The following is a 16,853-nucleotide window of genomic DNA, read 5'->3' on the forward strand; positions in this document are numbered from 1 at the left end:
TTAATCCTGTCCCCGCATCACGGCGCATGCGCGGATGTACTCGTGCGCACGGCCAACATATTCCCCATGAACGGAAGACCAGGGGGAATGTCTAGGGGCGTGGCTGGGCGGGGATTTGTGTGACACAAAATCCCCGTTCGCCATCGCCTCAACCAAGCAGGGATCAGTCCGGGTCAGGCAGCCTGCGCATTGTATTGCGCTCCCATGTAAAGCTGCAGAGGATGTCTGCAGTGAAATGGGAGGTGTGAAAATCACACCAGGGTGCCACACGTCCGCCCGAGGGGGGGAGAACAAACTCCTCAGGTCAATCCAGCTGCGGGGCACGGAAGAACCAATAGGGGAAAACATAGCAGAGTCATGATCCAAGACTGTAGTACAAAGTTAGTTGCTGTGAATGGACCGGGGAGTGTCACAATGCCGCGGACCCCCGTCACCAAGCGGGGCGGCAACAAAGGCCACCCTCACCCGGTGGCTCAGGCCGGCCGCAGGTGACAGTCGCCAGACCAAGCCAGCTAACATACAAAGAAATGTATATATAAAAAATGTAAAAATTGAAAAATGGCCACCCAAAAAAAGTTCAAAATTATACTTTTACAAATAAATATCTGAAAAGTGTGACGTGCATTTGTATTCAGCCCCCTTTACTCTTATACCCCTAACTAAAATCTAGTGGAACCAATTGCCTTCAGAAGTGACCTTATTAGAGTCCACCTGTGTTTAATTGAATCTCAGTACAAGTACAGCTGTTCTGTGAAGCCCTCAGAGGTTTGTTAGAGAACCTTAGTGAACAAAAAGCATCATGAAGGCCAAGGAACACACCAGATAGGTCAGAGATAAAGTTGTGGAGAAGTTTAAATCAGGGTTAGGTTATAAAAAAATTCCCTAGCTTTGAACATCTCACAGAGCACTGTTCAATCCATCATCCAAAAATGGAAAGAGTATGGTACAATTACAAACCTACCAAGATATGGCCATCCACCTAAACTGACAGGGCGGGCAAGGAGAGCATTTATGAGAGAGGCAGGCAAGAGGCACATGGTAACTCTGTAGAAACCTTAGAGATCCACAGGACAACTATCAGTCGTGCACTCCACAAATCAGGCCTTTATGGAAGAGTAGCAAGAAGAAAGCCATTGTTGAAAGAAAGCCATAAGAAGTCCCGTTTGCAGTTTGTGAGAAGCCATGTGGGAGACACAGCAAACTTGTGGAAGAAGGTGCTCTGGTCAGATGAGACCAAAATTGAACATTTGGCCTATGTGTGGCAAAAAACTAACACTGCACATCACCCTGAACACACCACCCCCCACAGTGAAACATGGTGGTGGCAATATCATGTTGTGGGGATTATTTTCTTCAGCAGGGACAGGGAAGCTGGTCAGAGTTGATTGGAAGATTGATGGAGCCAAATACAGGGCAATCTTAGAAGAAAACCTGTTAGAGTTTGCAAAAGAATTGAAACTGTGGCGGAAGTTCACCTTCCAGCAGGACAATGACCCTAAACATGCAGCCAGAGCTACAATGGAATGGCTTAGATCAAAGCATATTCATGTGTTAGAATGGCCCATTCAAATTCCAGACCTAAATCCAATTGAGAATCTGCGGCAAGACTGGAAAATTGCTGTTCAGAGACGCTCGCCATCCAATCTGGCAGAGCTTTAGCTATTTTGAACAATGAGCAAACATTTCACTAGATGTGCAATGCTTGTAGAGACATACCCAAATAGACTTGCAGCTGTAATTGCAGTGAAAGGTGTTTCTACAAAGTATTGACTCAAGGGGGCTGAATACAAATGCAAGCCACACTTTTCAGATATTTATTTGTAAAAAAAGTTTGAAAACCATTTATAATTTTCGTTCCACTTCACAATTATGTGCCACTTTGTGTTGGTCTTTCACATAAAATCCCAATAAAATACATTTTTGGTTGTAACATGACAAAATTTGGAAAATGTCAAGGGGTGTGAATACTTTTTCAAGGCACTGTATGTCATGGGGAGAGAGACGGGGTTGTTTTTGCTCAGAGTTCAGCTTTAAGAAGAAATTAGGTGTGACAGGCTTGTAGGAAGGGTCCAAATATGACTCATTGACCCACAAGCTCACCGCCAAGGACCACGTGTAACAGGGCTTGTCCAGGCCTACACGCTGGCCAATCTTTCAGTTTTGCAGAACTCTGCTTCTGTGGCACATGTACATGTATGGTGGGTCTGAAACAGAGAGTGCCATGAACACCCACTCACCATACTCCTGGTCACCCATAGAGATGACTCCTCTGGCTGGGGACATTGCTTTCATCGGGCCTGATGTCTTCCATGGAGCTTGTGTCATGGGTAGCTGGGATTTGCATTTTATTTGCTAAGAGCTAACATTTGTACTTGATTGTTTTTTCAGTAATCAATCTATGTCTTATTTTTCTTGTATTGCTGGGAATTCATAGTGAACACATGGTAAGCATAGAACATGTAATTACAATGCATCAGATAAGGGTTAAGTTGCCTCCACTACAATAACCTCTTCAAAATAGTTATTAGTTAATCTAAACTGTTAATCAAACGAATCACGCTTAAACATATCACAAGTGCATATCAGTTGGTCACAAATACAGTATAGAAAGTATTTTTGTAAGTATTGTTTGCAAGCTGCTGACTCTGACAAGTCCCATGAACCACACATGCTTTGCAAACAAAGCTTTAAATGGCCCTAGAACATGTAGCAGCCATTTAATTGTTGTCAGGATTAAAATCACACTGCAGATCTATGAATGTACTGATCCACCACGAGTGCTTTGATAAAATAACCTGGTATTTCAAGAATTTCGTGTATTTTTCTACTATGGACCAACCAACCTACTGTTTACTACTGGACAAAAGTATAATCTGAGAAATGAAAACAATATAATATGATAAAATGTAATCAACAGGATAAATAAGAAAACATGTTTCTATGCTGGAGACAAAAAAGAAGCAGGGGGGAAGAAAAACATTGACAAGGGCTACTCTGACAGCAGGCAACCATGCACCCCCCAATGGAATCGAGGACTATCTTGATACCCAGGTCGAAACAAGTATAAATAAAATAATTTTTATTTTGAAAAGAATTATGAATTTAAAAACAACTGTTGACAATCAACATAGTAACAATAAACAATTGTACAATCAAACATAAGAAAGTTCAGGGTACAGCAACTAATGTCCAAGTTGATCGTGTGTTTCAACTAGTTTCGTGACTGAAAGACGCTTCTTCAGGAAATTTCTTGGTACAAATCTAGAGTTAAATACATATTGTCAACATTATTAGCATAGTGCAACAAACATCTCAAAATCACAGTTTGCGGAGTATTTTTTAACACCTTAATACTACAAAGCATACGGTTCACCGCAGGAAATTCCAGAAACGGGCCAAAATAGAGCACGGGTGGCTCCCACCATTTGGGGTTTACCACCCCCAGGGCGGACACGGGAGGTTCAGTATACAGAGCCAACTATAAGAAAGAAATAAAATATATATATAATTTACAAAAAGTGGATAATAAAGTTATGTGATGGGCTAAAAGAAGAGGAGGGGATGAAGGGAAAAGGGGGTGGCGAGGAGGGGGGGTGGGTTTGAAGGGGAGGGAAGGGACTAAGAAAAAAGGTAAGGGGGGAAAAGGGGGGGGGAGGAGGAGAGAGAAGAAAGGGGAAAAAGTGTGGTGCATTTAATAAATTTTTAATTTTAATAAGGGGTTCACATACCTATGCAACCATAGGTGTGTGTCAAAACATACGGATTGTAATCTAAATCACGGATCACTGTATTATTCACACAAGACTTTTTTAGGGTTGATAATATACAGGTCCACTATTAGTAATCCTCAATTGGTGAAGCAGATTAGGGCTTTGTTGGGTTTAGCTTCCAGAATTATTCTAGTAGATCAAACATACATTATGTTAGTTGCATGGGAATTACTTCCACTTTAAAGTACATGGTTCATAGGAAGCCAAAAGCAAGCAAAGCCCATTGCCATAGATATGTTTACCTGTATAGCCTGTAGCACTGTCACTGGTTCGGATGGATTTTGTGCTCTGCCTGGGAGCCATTAAACAGGTGGCTCCTTTTATCCTCCAACCCGGCGACTACATCGGGCGGCGTCTTGCGCCGAGTGATGACGTCGCCGGGTCCGCCGCTCCTAGTGCACATGCGTCACTACGTGACTGCGCACACTAGCTCCTGGTCACTATGGAAACTTCCACAGGATCGGGAGCACAGACGGGTCTCTCCCCCACATGAGGGAGAAGACTCCGTTCTGTTGGAGAGGCGCATGTCCACCCCTAGGAGATCAACTCCTTATGCCCTCGGACCGCGTACAGGGATCCCCAGCCGCCCGCCGCGCTTCTCTGTAGTAGGGATGGAAAAGGCAAATAGTGGATTAGCATGTTGGGGACATTTGTAACATTACAAATAGTCTCACCTAATAGAAGCAATTGGCATCTTTATAACATCACAGATAAGATGTTTTCTATAGGTATAGAATAAAACAAAGAAAAAAGAACAACATACATACAGAACAACATACATATAACAAGGCTCTGATAATTGAGTGTATTGGTCCACATTAACAGCATGAAAAATGGGTCAGGCTGGGGGGGGGGGGGGGAGGCAAATAAAGAGCACCAGGGGGGCAGAAAGAACAGGAGTGGGGAGAATGGGGGGCTGGAGAGCACTGGGTTGGGGGCTGGAGAGTGATGGGGAGAGCTGAAGAGCACTGGGGGGAAGCACTGGGGGAGTGGAAAGAAGAGGGGGGAGAAAGAAGAAGGGGGAGAGCACTGGAGGGAGTGGAGAGCACTGGGGGGAGAGAACAGGGGGGAGAGCAGAGAGTGCTGTGGGGGGGGGGGGAGCACTGGGGGGAACAGGGGAGGAGAGCACTGGGGGGAAGAGCACTGGGGGGAGTGGAAAGAAGAGGGGGGAGAGCACTGGAGGGAGTGGAGAGCACTGGGGGGAGAACAGGGGGGGAGTACGGGGGAGAACAGGGGGGAGAGCACGGGGGGAGAGCACGGGGGGAGCGGAGAGTGCTGTGGGGGGGCGGGGGAGCACTGGGGGGAGTGGAGAGCACTGGGCAGGGGGGAACAGGGGGGGGAGCACTGGGGGGGACAGGAGGGAGCACTGGGATGGTGGCTAGAGAAGGATGGGGAGAGCTGGAGAGTTGGGGGGGGGCAGGAAGAACAGGGGAGGAGAAAACTGTGAGGGGGGCAGGAGAGTGTGGTGGAGGAGAGAGGGAGGAGGCAGGAGAGTGTGGTGGTGGAGGAGAGCACTAGGGGGGGCAGGAGAGTGTGGTGGTGGAGGAGAGCACTGGGGGGGGGCAGGAGAGTGTGGTGGTGGAGGAGAGCACTGGGGGTGGGCAGGAGAGTGTGGTGGTGGAGGAGAGCACTGGGGGTGGGCAGGAGAGTGTGGTGGTGGAGGAGAACACTGGGGGGGGGGCAAGAGAGTGTGGTGGTGGAGGAGAGCACTGGGGGGGGCAGGAGAGTGTGGTGGTGGGGAGCACTGGGGGGGCAGGAGAGTTATGTGGTGGAGGAGAGCACTGGGGGGGCAGGAGAGTGATGTGGTGGAGGAGAGCACTGGGGGGGGGGCAGGAGAGTGTGGTGGTGGAGGAGAGCATGGGGGGGGCAGGAGAGTGTGGTGGTGGAGGAGAGCACTGGGGGGGGGGGCAGGAGAGTGTGGTGGTGGAGGAGAGCACTGGGGGGGTAGGAGAGTGTGGTGGTGGAGGAGAGCACTGGGGGGGGCAGGAGAGTGTGGTGGTGGAAGAGAGCACTGGGAGGGCAGGAGAGTGCGGTGGGGGAGGAGAGCACTGGGGGGCAGGAAAGTGTGGTGGTGGAAGAGAGCACTGGGGGGGGGGAAGGAGAGTGTGGTGGTGGAGGAGAGCACTGGGGGGGACAGGAGAGTGTGGTGGTGGAGGAGAGCACTGGGGGGGGGGGGGCAGGAGAGTGTGGTGGTGGAGGAGAGCAGGGAGGGGGGCAGGAGAGTGTGGTGGGGAGGAGAGCACGGGGGGGGGGGCAGGGGAGCACAAGGTAAACTGGGGACAATAAAATAAGTTGGATACACCCCCCTCCTATCCAGGTACTGTGACACATAGGGGGGGCTGTACCTGCAGCATCTCCTTCTCTTGATCATAGTGCTGGATGGCTCTGTGTACTGCGGCCGCTCTGTAACATGGCCCCGCCCCCTCAGACCGGCTCATGTGATAGGCGGAACATTGATTCTCTTTACTATCACATGAGCCGGTCTGAGGGGGCGGGGCCATGTTACAGAGCGGCCGCAGTAAACAGAGCCATCCAGCGCTCTGATCCATAGGAGTCGGAGAGGGCGGAGGATGCAGCCGCCAGCTGACAAAAAAATGAAAAAAAAGGGAAAAAAATGCAGCATGGCGGCGGCTACGGCAGACACCTTGGGGATTCCAGGGTGGGGCACTTGACCCCCCTTGCCCCCTGCTGCGGACGCCCATGCTCGCATCTAATTGTTGGTAAGCTGTAATATGTTAGTTTTTTTGTTTTTGTTTTGGGTTTAATACTATTTCAAAACAGAAAAGCCTTATTGTTCATTTATTACTAAAATTCTAGTTACAATGTATTTACTAAAGTTTGCTTTTCGTGATTGAGAGTTTGAAATACACATTTTGTATTGGGATAAGCACTTACACCAAAGTAACTTCAGCTATAACGTTAAATTCAGCCATATTTTGGATCCTGAATATGTGCAATGGTTCCACACTCACATATTCATTGCAGCTCCTATTTGTGGGGGGGGGGGGGGGGTAACATTGTGAAATTTCACACAAGGCACAATTTAGCCTAAGGCTAGCAACATTCCTGACCTCACTCTTTGGAAGAAATTCCTCCTATTAATATGATATGATTTTTTTGCGTTGTGCAATGCTGCACTTACAAACCAATATATGATTAACATACAGTGTTAGCACCTGTTTTAGCATAATTCGTTTCTTCTGAGAACAGAAGGGATGTACTTGATAACGTACAAATGCCTTTTCTTATTTTTCATTGTGGTACACTTGTACACTGATGAGCTGAAGATGTGCTGAATAAATGTTCGTATATGTTTTCTGTGACTCACCCCAAGTAAAACAAGGATGACTAAGCATGTCTGAGAAGCAGAAGTACTGCCGGTGAGCGCCTTGAATGCATTCTGACATTTTAATGAAAACGCTGCCAACAGAATGTTGAATCCTTGCCTTTTTATTTTATTTCATACGTGGTGGGAATTCAGTAGAGCTCGCCCTTATTCATCATGACTCACAAGGTGATTTATTTAATAGTAGTGTAGATAAAATCATAAGCAGTGCCATTACCCTGTAGCAACCAATCCAAAGTCAGTAATTATTGATATGACTATTTAAATGTCTTTAATGCTGAGATCTAATTGATGAGGGAGAACTGCACGCTGTAACAGTGCCCTGCCAGGACTACTAATTATGAGTCAAGCAGCCAAAAATTGTCCTGTGGCATTGAAGGTAAGCAGGATGCGCGAACGGATGCCTTTGAGGCAAAGTAGCCTATAAAGTACTGTGAAGTTTCGATCAATCATAACTAGGCATACTTTTATTGTCTATAAAAGGGTCACAAGTCTTTGCAAATACTTGATTATTTGGGTGTAGGGGTGAGGTTTCCCATTCATCCAGCAAGTTTTCTTTATCTGTTGCTTGGGTTTGGTCTCATAAGGTACACAAAACCTTGGCATACACAAAGATGAACACTAGGAGAGAGTAAAGTCTACTAATGATGTAAAACTAGGTGGGCTTCTGATATGGTCGCTGTACCGGTTCAACGTTGGGGAGTTTAGCAACTGGAAGAGAAGCAAGGTGGTGTGGAGCCCCATTGCAAAAGGCTACTGGCTCTGATACTGTTGTGAAAAAAAGATACACTTAGGGATACCTTAAGACAGGGGTAGGCAACCTCGACCCTCAAGCTGTTTTGAAACTACAAGTCCCATGAGACATTGCAAGACCCTGATAATCACAGGCATGACTCCTAGAGGCAGAGGGATGATGGGACTTGTAGTTTCACCACAGCTGGAGGGCCAAGGTTGCCTACCCCTGCCTTAAGGTTTGCTTTGAAACATTCCTGATTCCTTTCTTTGACACTTAAGCCCATCAATGTCATTCAGCAGTTAGTTCATTGTCACGGCTGGCTTAGCCCTTCCTTCTCTGGGCTGGCTGCTCAGCTGTCGGCTAATTGCCAGCTCTCATCTCTCTCCACAGTTACCAGCTGTTCCTTATCCTGCTCATCTGACCTGCCTACTTTAAGCTGTCCAGCTCACTTCATCTCTGCCTTCACCTTGGTCACATCACAAGAAACCAGCTCCTGCGGTTCTGTTTAAAGACTGGCTTGCTGACATCCCTTCTGGCTCCTTACCCTGCTTTCTGTTGCTCCACTTGGATCCCTGACTTCTGGCCTGGCTGATTACCCGATCTGGTTATTGAACTCTGGACTGGCTGACTACTCGATCCGGTTACTGGACTCTGACTATGCTTTGACTACGCTTACTCTATTTACCTTTGTATTTTTTTATTAATAACCAAGTGTGATTTAATTGTACTTCTGTCTCGGTCTGGTTCATGGTTTCTGACACTAGGCGAAGGCCATGAATTCAGAAGATACAGTCAATCCACTTGTTTTTAATATTTTTTCCAGATTGGATGAGCAAGATCACCTCATGGATCAGTTTCCCTTGGCGTTACAAACGCTCCTGAGTCGCATGGCTCGCCTGGAATCCCTCACTGTGGCTGCTCCAGTACAACCTGATTCGCAGGCCATTCCTGCTGCTGCTCCAGTCTCTGTGCAGGCACCCACCTCGAGTATTACCTCTATAAGAGGTATGTCTGGTTCCGCTCTGCTTCCCCAGCGATTTGGGGGCGATCCATTTCAATGCAGAGGGTTTCTCAATCAGGTTGAGCTATACTTCGAGATGCTGTCCCAGGCGTTTCCCACGGACAGAAGCAAAGTAGGTTTTGTGATATCTTTTCTTTCTGAGAGAGCCTTGGCCTGGGCTAACCCTCTATGGGAGACGCAAAAACCTGTTGTCTTGAATTACCCTGAATTTGTGGCCTCCTTTAAAAGGGTATTTGACGTTCCTGCATGCTCCGCTTCTGCTGCCAAGTGCCTCATGTCCATCAGAGTATGAGAACTGTTGCCGACTACGCCATTGAATTGGCATTGAGTGTGAGAACTGTTGCCGACTACGCCCCCCACAGCGGAGAGTGCTGTGGGGGGGGCGGGGGGAGCACTGGGGGGAGTGGAGAGCACTGGGCGGGGGGGAACAGGGGGGGAGAGCACTGGGGGGAAGAGCACTGGGGGGGAGAAGCACTGGGGGGAGTGGAAAGAAGAGGGGGGAGAGCACTGGAGGGAGTGGAGAGCACTGGGGGGGAGAACAGGGGGGAGAGCACAGGGGAGAACAGGGGGAAGAGCACGGGGGAGAGCACGGGGGGAGCGGAGAGTGCTGGGCGGGGGGGAACAGGGGGGGAGAGTACTGGGGGGGACAGGGGGGAGCACTGGGATGGTGGCTAGAGAAGGATGGGGAGAGCTGGAGAGTTGGGGGGCAGGAAGAACAGGGGAGGAGAAAACTGTGAGGGGGGCAGGAGAGTGTGGGGGAGGAGAGAGGGGGGAGGCAGGAGAGTGTGGTGGTGGAGGAGAGCACTAGGGGGGGCAGGAGAGTGTGGTGGTGGAGGAGAGCACAGGGGGGGCAGGAGAGTGTGGTGGTGGAGGAGAGCACAGGGGGGGGCAGGAGAGTGTGGTGGTGGAGGAGAGCACTGGGGGAGTAGGAGAGTGTGGTGGTGGAGGAGAACACTGGGGGGGGGGCAAGAGAGTGTGGTGGTGGAGGAGAGCACTGGGGGGGCAGGAGAGTGTGGTGGTGGGGAGCACTGGGGGGGGTAGGAGAGTGATGTGGTGGAGGAGAGCACTGGGGGAGGGCAGGAGAGTGATGTGGTGGAGGAGAGCACTGGGGGGAGGCGGAGAGTGTGGTGGTGGAGGAGAGCACTGGGGGGGCAAGAGAGTGTGGTGGTGGAGGAGAGCACTGGGGGGGCAGGAGAGTGTGGTGGTGGAGGAGAGCACTGGTGGAGGAGAGCACTTTCAATGCAGAGGGTTTCTCAATCAGGTTGAGCTATACTTCGAGATGCTGTCCAAGGCATTTCCCACAGACAGAAGCAAAAGTAGGTTTTGTGATATCTTTTCTTTCTGAGAGAGCCTTGGCCTGGGCTAACCCTCTATGGGAGACGCAAAAACCTGTTGTCTTGAATTACCCTGAATTTGTGGCCTCCTTTAAAAGGGTAATTGACGTTCCTGCATGCTCCGCTTCTGCTGCCAAGTGCCTCATGTCCATCAGAGTATGAGAACTGTTGCCGACTACGCCATTGAATTCCGTACTCTGGCAGCAGAGGTTGCTTGGAACAATGAGGCCCTTGTGGCTGCGTTTTCTCATGGTCTCTTGGATTCCATCAAGGATGAGATATCAGCCCGAGATATACCTACTGAGCTGGAGAGCTTGATCTCATTTGCCATCCTCATTGACTCCAGACTCAGAGAAAGACTTTCTTTTAAAGAGGGATTCCACCTAAAAAAAAATATTAAAAGCCAGCAGCTATAAATACTACAGCTGCTGACTTTTAATAAATGGGCACTCACCTGTCCGATGCTGGCAGCCGAGGCCGATCGATCGCTCAGCTCTCGGCTGCTGCCGTCACCATTCTAGGTGAGGGAATCAGGAAGTGAAGCGAATCGGCTTCACTTCCCTGTTCCCTACTGCGCATGCGCGAGTCGCGCAGCGCAATAGGAATTGTCCGCGCTGTCACTGGGACCCGTGCGTGTCCCAGCAGACAGCGCGGCAGGACAGGAAATGACATAGACTCCCATGGGAGTCTATGCCCGGAAGTGGGTGTAAATACCTATGTTTGACAGGTATCTCCACCCCCCTCCCCCCTGTAAGGTGCCAATTGTGACATCGGAGGGAGGGAGGGTTCCGATCAGCGGAAGTTCCACTTTAGGGTGGTACCCCGCTTTAAGGAGTGCTTGTGGAAGCCTCCTGTACGTTTGCATTTGAGCTTTGCAGTTTCACCCATGCCTCCCTCACCTCCCATGCCTCCTGGTACCGAGTTGGTCAGCGAAGATGAACCCATGCACCTGGTCTTCACGTGTCTCTCTGTGGATGAGAGAGCCTTTAGGAGGAGGGAGAGAATGTGCCTTTATTGTGGCCAGGCAGGTCACTTTTCGAAGTCTTGTCCCGTCCATGGAATGCCTGAACCTTGAGGTCCTGTCATGGACAGACCTTAGGTGGCGTTGCTTCGTCCCCAGTTATCCAGAAGGATAAACCCCTGGTTTCAGTCACCCTTTCTTGGGCTGAGTCATCCATCGAGATACAGGCTCTAATCGACTCTGGGGCTACAGGTCTGTTCATTGATGCTGCCTTTGTATCGAAGCACTAGATTCCGCTGCAGCTGTGTGACACTCCACTTGCCATTGAGGCTCTTGACGGGAGACCTTTACAGCCCATGTGACTCATGAGACGGTTCCGTTGTCCATGGCCGTAGGGGCTCTTCACCATGAGATAATCCAATTGCAAATTATTTCCTCACCCAGGTTTCCGCTGGTTATTGGTTATCCTTGGTTACAGAGGCACAACCCCTCTTTTGATTGGCTCCGTGCTGAGGTTCCTTGCTGGTCACCACAATGCAGTAAAACATGCTTCCTGAAGGTATCCAAGGTCCTGTGCACCTCTTCACTCTCCTCCCTGCCGGAATAGTACCGCGATTTTAGCAAATCCTTTGACAAAGGTGAAGCCGGTAGTTTGCCTCCACTCCGGTCTTATGATTGCGCAATTGACCTTCAACCTGGTGCCATAACTCCCCGTGGGCGGGTTTACCCTTTGTCGGTCTTGGAGGATGAGGCCACGGAGGAGTATGTTGCAGACGCACTTTCTCGAGGTTTCATCTGCAAATCCTCATCTCCTGCTGGTTCTAGTTTCTTCTTTGTGAAGAAGAAGAGCGATGAACTGAGACCCTGTATAGATTATAGGGGTCTCAATCATGTCACGATTAAGAATGCCTACCCGATTCATTGATTACAGAGTTATTTGACCGCCTCAAGGGAGCAACGGTTTTTACGAGGCTTGACTTGAGAGGAGCATACAATCTCATGCGCATTAAGGAGGGTGACGAGTGGAAAATGTAGTTTAATACCAGAACAGGCCATTATGAGTACCCGGTAATGCCTTTTGGCCTTTGTAACACCCCGGCAGTTTTCCACAAATTTATTAACAATGTCCTCCGAGATTTGTTGCAGTTATATTGTGGTGGTTTATCTCGATGACATCCTCATATTTTCCAAGTCACTGGAGAGCCACCACACAGATATCTATCGTGTGCTTCAGAAATGAAGAGAGAACAATCTCTATTGTAAACTGGAGAAGTGTGAATTCCATCGTGAACAGGTTAAATTCCTGGGCTATGTCATTTCCACTACTGATTTTTCAATGGACCCAGAGAAACTTTTGGCAGTCCTACAGTGGCCTCGACCAATGGGTTTACGTCCTTTGCAGCGTTTCCTGGGTTTTGCCAACTACTATCGGAAGTTTATTCTTAACTTCTTGTTACTGGTCAAGCCCCTGATTGATATGACCAGAAAGGACGGTAATCCACAGAGTTGGTCTCCAGAGTCCATTAAGGCCTTTGAGACTCTCAAGGCTGCCTTTGTTTCTGCTCCTGTGTTGGCACATCCTAAACCTACGTTGCCTTTTATCCTAGAAGTTGATACTTCTGAGACTGGAGTTGGCGCCCTTCTGTCTCAATGTCCTAACTCTGAGAGCGCTATGCATCCGTGTGGCTACTTTTCCAAGAAATTGTCACCTGCTGAGTGCAATTATGAGATTGGTGACAGAAAGCTGTTGGCAATCATTTTAGCCCTGAAACAATGGAGACATCTCCTTGAAGGTACCACTGTGATGGTTCTTATTCTTACTAACCATAAGAATATTACATTCTTGTCTGAGGCTAAGCGCCTCTCTCCCAGAAGGGCGCGATGGGCTCTTTTCTTGTCGAGTTTTAATTACATTGTCTCATTCTTACCCGGTACTAAGAATGTAAGGGCTGATGCCTTGTCACAACAATTTTCCTCCCCTTCTAAGTCGGAGTCGGTTCCGGTTCCTGTGATTCCTCCTGATCGTATCTTGGCTATGGTTCGCACCAGTCTTACTTCTCCTTTGGGTGACAAAATTCTTGCTACTCAGGTCCATGCTCCTCTTAAGAAACCTTGTGACTGTTGCTTTGTCCCAGATAGTCTCCATACTGCTCCAGACTTACCATTCTCCCAAGGCAGCTGGCCAATCCTAGGAGGAATCAACTCATTTGGGCCATTTCCCATCAATTCTAGTGGCCTAGTCTATGGGCTGATGTTACTGCCTTCGTAGCTGCCTGTTCCGTGTGTGCTCAGAGTAAGACTCCACGACACCTTCCAGTGGACCTCCTACAACCCATACCCAATGGAGAGAGGCCCTGGACCCACCGGTTAATGGATTTCATTGTGGAGTTGCCCAACTCCCAAGGCAACACTGTTATCCTTATGGTAGTTGACCAGTTCTCAAAGATGTGTCATTGTATTCCACTTAAGAAGTTGCCTACTTCTAAGGAACTGGCTTCCATTTTTGCTTGGGAAATCCTTCACTTACATGGGCTACAAAGGTGATTGTCTCGGACAGGGGCAGTCAGTTTGTCTCCCAGTTCTGGCGAGCCTTTTGTGCACAGTTGGGAATCCAGCTTGCTTTCTTTTCTGCATATCACCCGCAGTCTAATGGGGCCGCAGAGCGAGCCAATCAGTCCTTGGAGCAATTCTTACGTTGCTATATTTCTGACCACCATAGCAACTGGTCGGACCTATTACCATGGGCTGAGTTTGCTCACAACAGTGCCTTGAATTCTGCCTCCCGATTTTCTCCATTTATGGCAAATTATGGTTTCCAACCTTCCATGTTGCCTGACTCGTTTGTTCAGCAGAGTATTCTTGCATTAGAGGAGCATCTCCGTGGTCTTCATTCCACTTGGGTACAAGTCCAGTCATGCTAATGATAGGTACAGACTCCATGCTGACCGCAGACGCCTGCCTGCGCCTTCCTACCAGTTTGGGGACAGGGTCTGGCTGTCATCTCACAACCTCCGACTTTGTGTTCCCTCACTTAAGATTGCACCTCGGTTTATTGGGCCTTTCAGTATCCTTCACAGGATTAACCCAGTGGCTTACGTGTTGGACCTTCCTCCTAGTATGCGCATCTCAAATGTGTTTCATGTCTCCTTATTGAAACCGTTGATCTGCAACCGATTTACCACCTCAGTGCCACGTCCTCACCCTATTCAGGTTGAGAACCATAAGGAGTATGAGGTACAATCTATTGTTAACTCCCGTAGGTTCCGTGGGTGCATACAGTACCTGGTTCATTGGAAGGGGTACGGTCCGGAGGAACGCTCCTGGGTTTCATCCTCAGACGAATATGCCCCTGTCCTCCTCTGCGAGTTCCATAGACATTTTTCCCTCAAGCCCAGTGGCCCTTCGAGGGAGAGGGGTCATTGAGGAGGGGTACCATCAGGGCTGGCTTAGCCCTTCCTTCTCTGGGCTGGTTGCTCAGCTGTCGGCTAATTGCCAGCTCTCATCTCTCCACAGTTACCAGCTGTTACTTATCCTGCTCATCTGACCTGCCTACTTTAAGCTGTCCAGCTCACTCTGCCTTCGCCTTGGTCACATCACAAGAAACCATCTCCTGCGGTTCTGTTTAAAGACTGGCTTGCTGACCTCTCTTTTGGCCCCTTACCCTGCTTGCTGTTGCTCCACTTGGATCCCAGACTTCTGGCCTGGCTGATTACCTGATCTGGTTATTGAACTCTGGACTGACTGACTACTCGATCTGGTTACTGGACTCTGGCTATGCTTTGACTACGCTTATTCTATTTATCTTTTTATTTTTTTAAATCTGTTGCTTGAACAATGTTACATTTTGCTACTATGACCTCTTTAGTCCCCTTTGCCCTTCAGTTATTGGTGAGAGTCACAGATTGATTTACTAAAACTGGGACAACCATAAATATGTTACCATCGACATTACTGTTTGCTGTTATAATATGTATGATTTTCACCTTTCAATAAAAATATATTTAAAAATAAAAAACTGGGGAATGCAAAATCTGGTACAGTTATGCATGGTAGCCAATCAGCTTCCAGGCGTTTTTTGTCAAAGCTTAACCACTTAAGGACCGCCGTATTGCCATTGTACGTCAGCACAATGGCACAGGCAGGCACAATCACGTACATCTACGTGATTGCCTTCCAGCGGGTGGGGGGTCCGATCGGACCCCCTCCCGCTGTTTACGGCGGTCTGATTCGGTCCAGGAGCGCTCCGTGATGAGGGGATGGCCGTTGGTTTTCGGCCACCCCCTCTGGATCGCTCCTGGCCAATGAGAAGCTTCCTCCCCTGTGTATTGTTTACACAGGAAGGAGGAAGTGATGTCATTCTCCTCGGGGCGGTCTTTTTGACCGGACTACGAGGAGAAGAGTAAAAGTAAGTGTGCACCAACACTACACTGACATGTAGGTACACACAGGCACACAAACCCCCCCCGATCCCCCCCCCCCGATCGCCCCCCCCTCCCCCCCCAGTCACAGTGTCACTGATTGCATTGATCATTTCTTTACTGATCAATGCATTCAGTGTCAGTTGTGACAGTAAAAACTGTCAGGACAGTTAGTGTTAGGTCCAGAGTAGCCCCCTATCACCCCCCAATAAAGATTTAACCCCCTGATTGCCCCTAGAGTTAACCCTTTCACCCCCTTTTGCCAGTGTCACTAAGCGATCATTTTTCTGATCGCTGCATGTGTCGCTAGGTAGCTAGTTATTTTTTTAGGTTCACCGCCACGTTTTTATATCGCTAGGTACCCCGATATACTACCCAATAATGTTTTTAACCCCCTGATTGCCACTAGTTAACCCTTTCACCCCCTTTTGCCAGTGTCACTAAGCGATCGTTTTTCTGATCGCTGCATTAGTGTCGCTACAGTCGCTAGGTAGCTAGTTATTTTTTTAGGTTCACCGCCAGGTTTTTATAGCGCTAGGTACCCCGATATACTACCCAATAATGGTTTTAACCCCCTGATTGCCGCTAGTTAACCCTTTCACCCCCTTTTGCCAGTGTCACTAAGCGATAATTTTTCTGAACGCTGCATCAGTGTCGCTAGTGTCGCTAGGTAGCTAGTTATTTTTTTAGGTTCACCGCCAGGTTTTTATAGCGCTAGGTACCCCGATATACTACCCAATAATGGTTTTAACCCCCTGATTGCTGCTAGTTAACCCTTTCACCCCCTTTCACCAGCGATCACAGTATAAGTGTCACTGGTGACACTGGTTAGCCAGTTAGTTATTTAGGTTCCCCGTCAGGTTTTTATATAGCGCCAGGGACCCCCATATACTACCTAATAAAAATTTGAACCCCCTGATTGCCCCTAGTTAACCCTTTCACCACTGATCACCGTATAAGTGTTACGGGTGACTCTGGTTAGTTTGTTTTTTATAGCATTTTATATTCAAATCCGGAAGGCAGTGCTTGGTTTTCGGGGTCCCGTACGTGGCTAGGCTCCCAAAAAGTCCCCCACATGTGGTATCCCCGTACTCGGGAGAAGCAGCAGAATTTATTTTGGGGTGTAATTTGACTTTTGGCAAAATATAAAATATTCCATGGACTCAACATGCCTCTCAGTAAATAGCTTGGGGTGTCTACTTTCCAAAATGGGGTCATTTGGGGGGGTTTTGTGCTATTTTGGCATTTTATGGCCTTCGAAACTGTG

General features: G+C 48.6%; 2 long non-coding RNA genes across 2 annotated transcripts in view; both read right to left on the minus strand.

Moving 5' to 3' along the window:
* Positions 1-3,064: 3,064 nt before the first annotated feature.
* Positions 3,065-16,853, minus strand: part of LOC143984281 (uncharacterized) — a 35,705-nt gene continuing 21,916 nt past the window's right edge. The window contains exon 3 of the long non-coding RNA XR_013274767.1: positions 3,065-3,261. This is a non-coding gene — a long non-coding RNA (uncharacterized LOC143984281). The remainder of the gene's footprint in view (positions 3,262-16,853) is intronic.
* On the minus strand, positions 3,334-4,054 carry LOC143984280 (uncharacterized). Its single transcript, XR_013274766.1, has 3 exons — positions 4,013-4,054; positions 3,729-3,899; positions 3,334-3,478 (listed from the first exon to the last, which is right to left on the minus strand). It is a non-coding gene; the product is annotated as an uncharacterized LOC143984280 (long non-coding RNA).

This window comes from Lithobates pipiens, unplaced genomic scaffold (assembly GCF_037356315.1).
Source record: "Lithobates pipiens isolate NorthernLeopardFrog02 unplaced genomic scaffold, aLitPip1_a1.2 Scaffold_16, whole genome shotgun sequence".
NCBI lineage: Eukaryota > Metazoa > Chordata > Amphibia > Anura > Ranidae > Lithobates > Lithobates pipiens.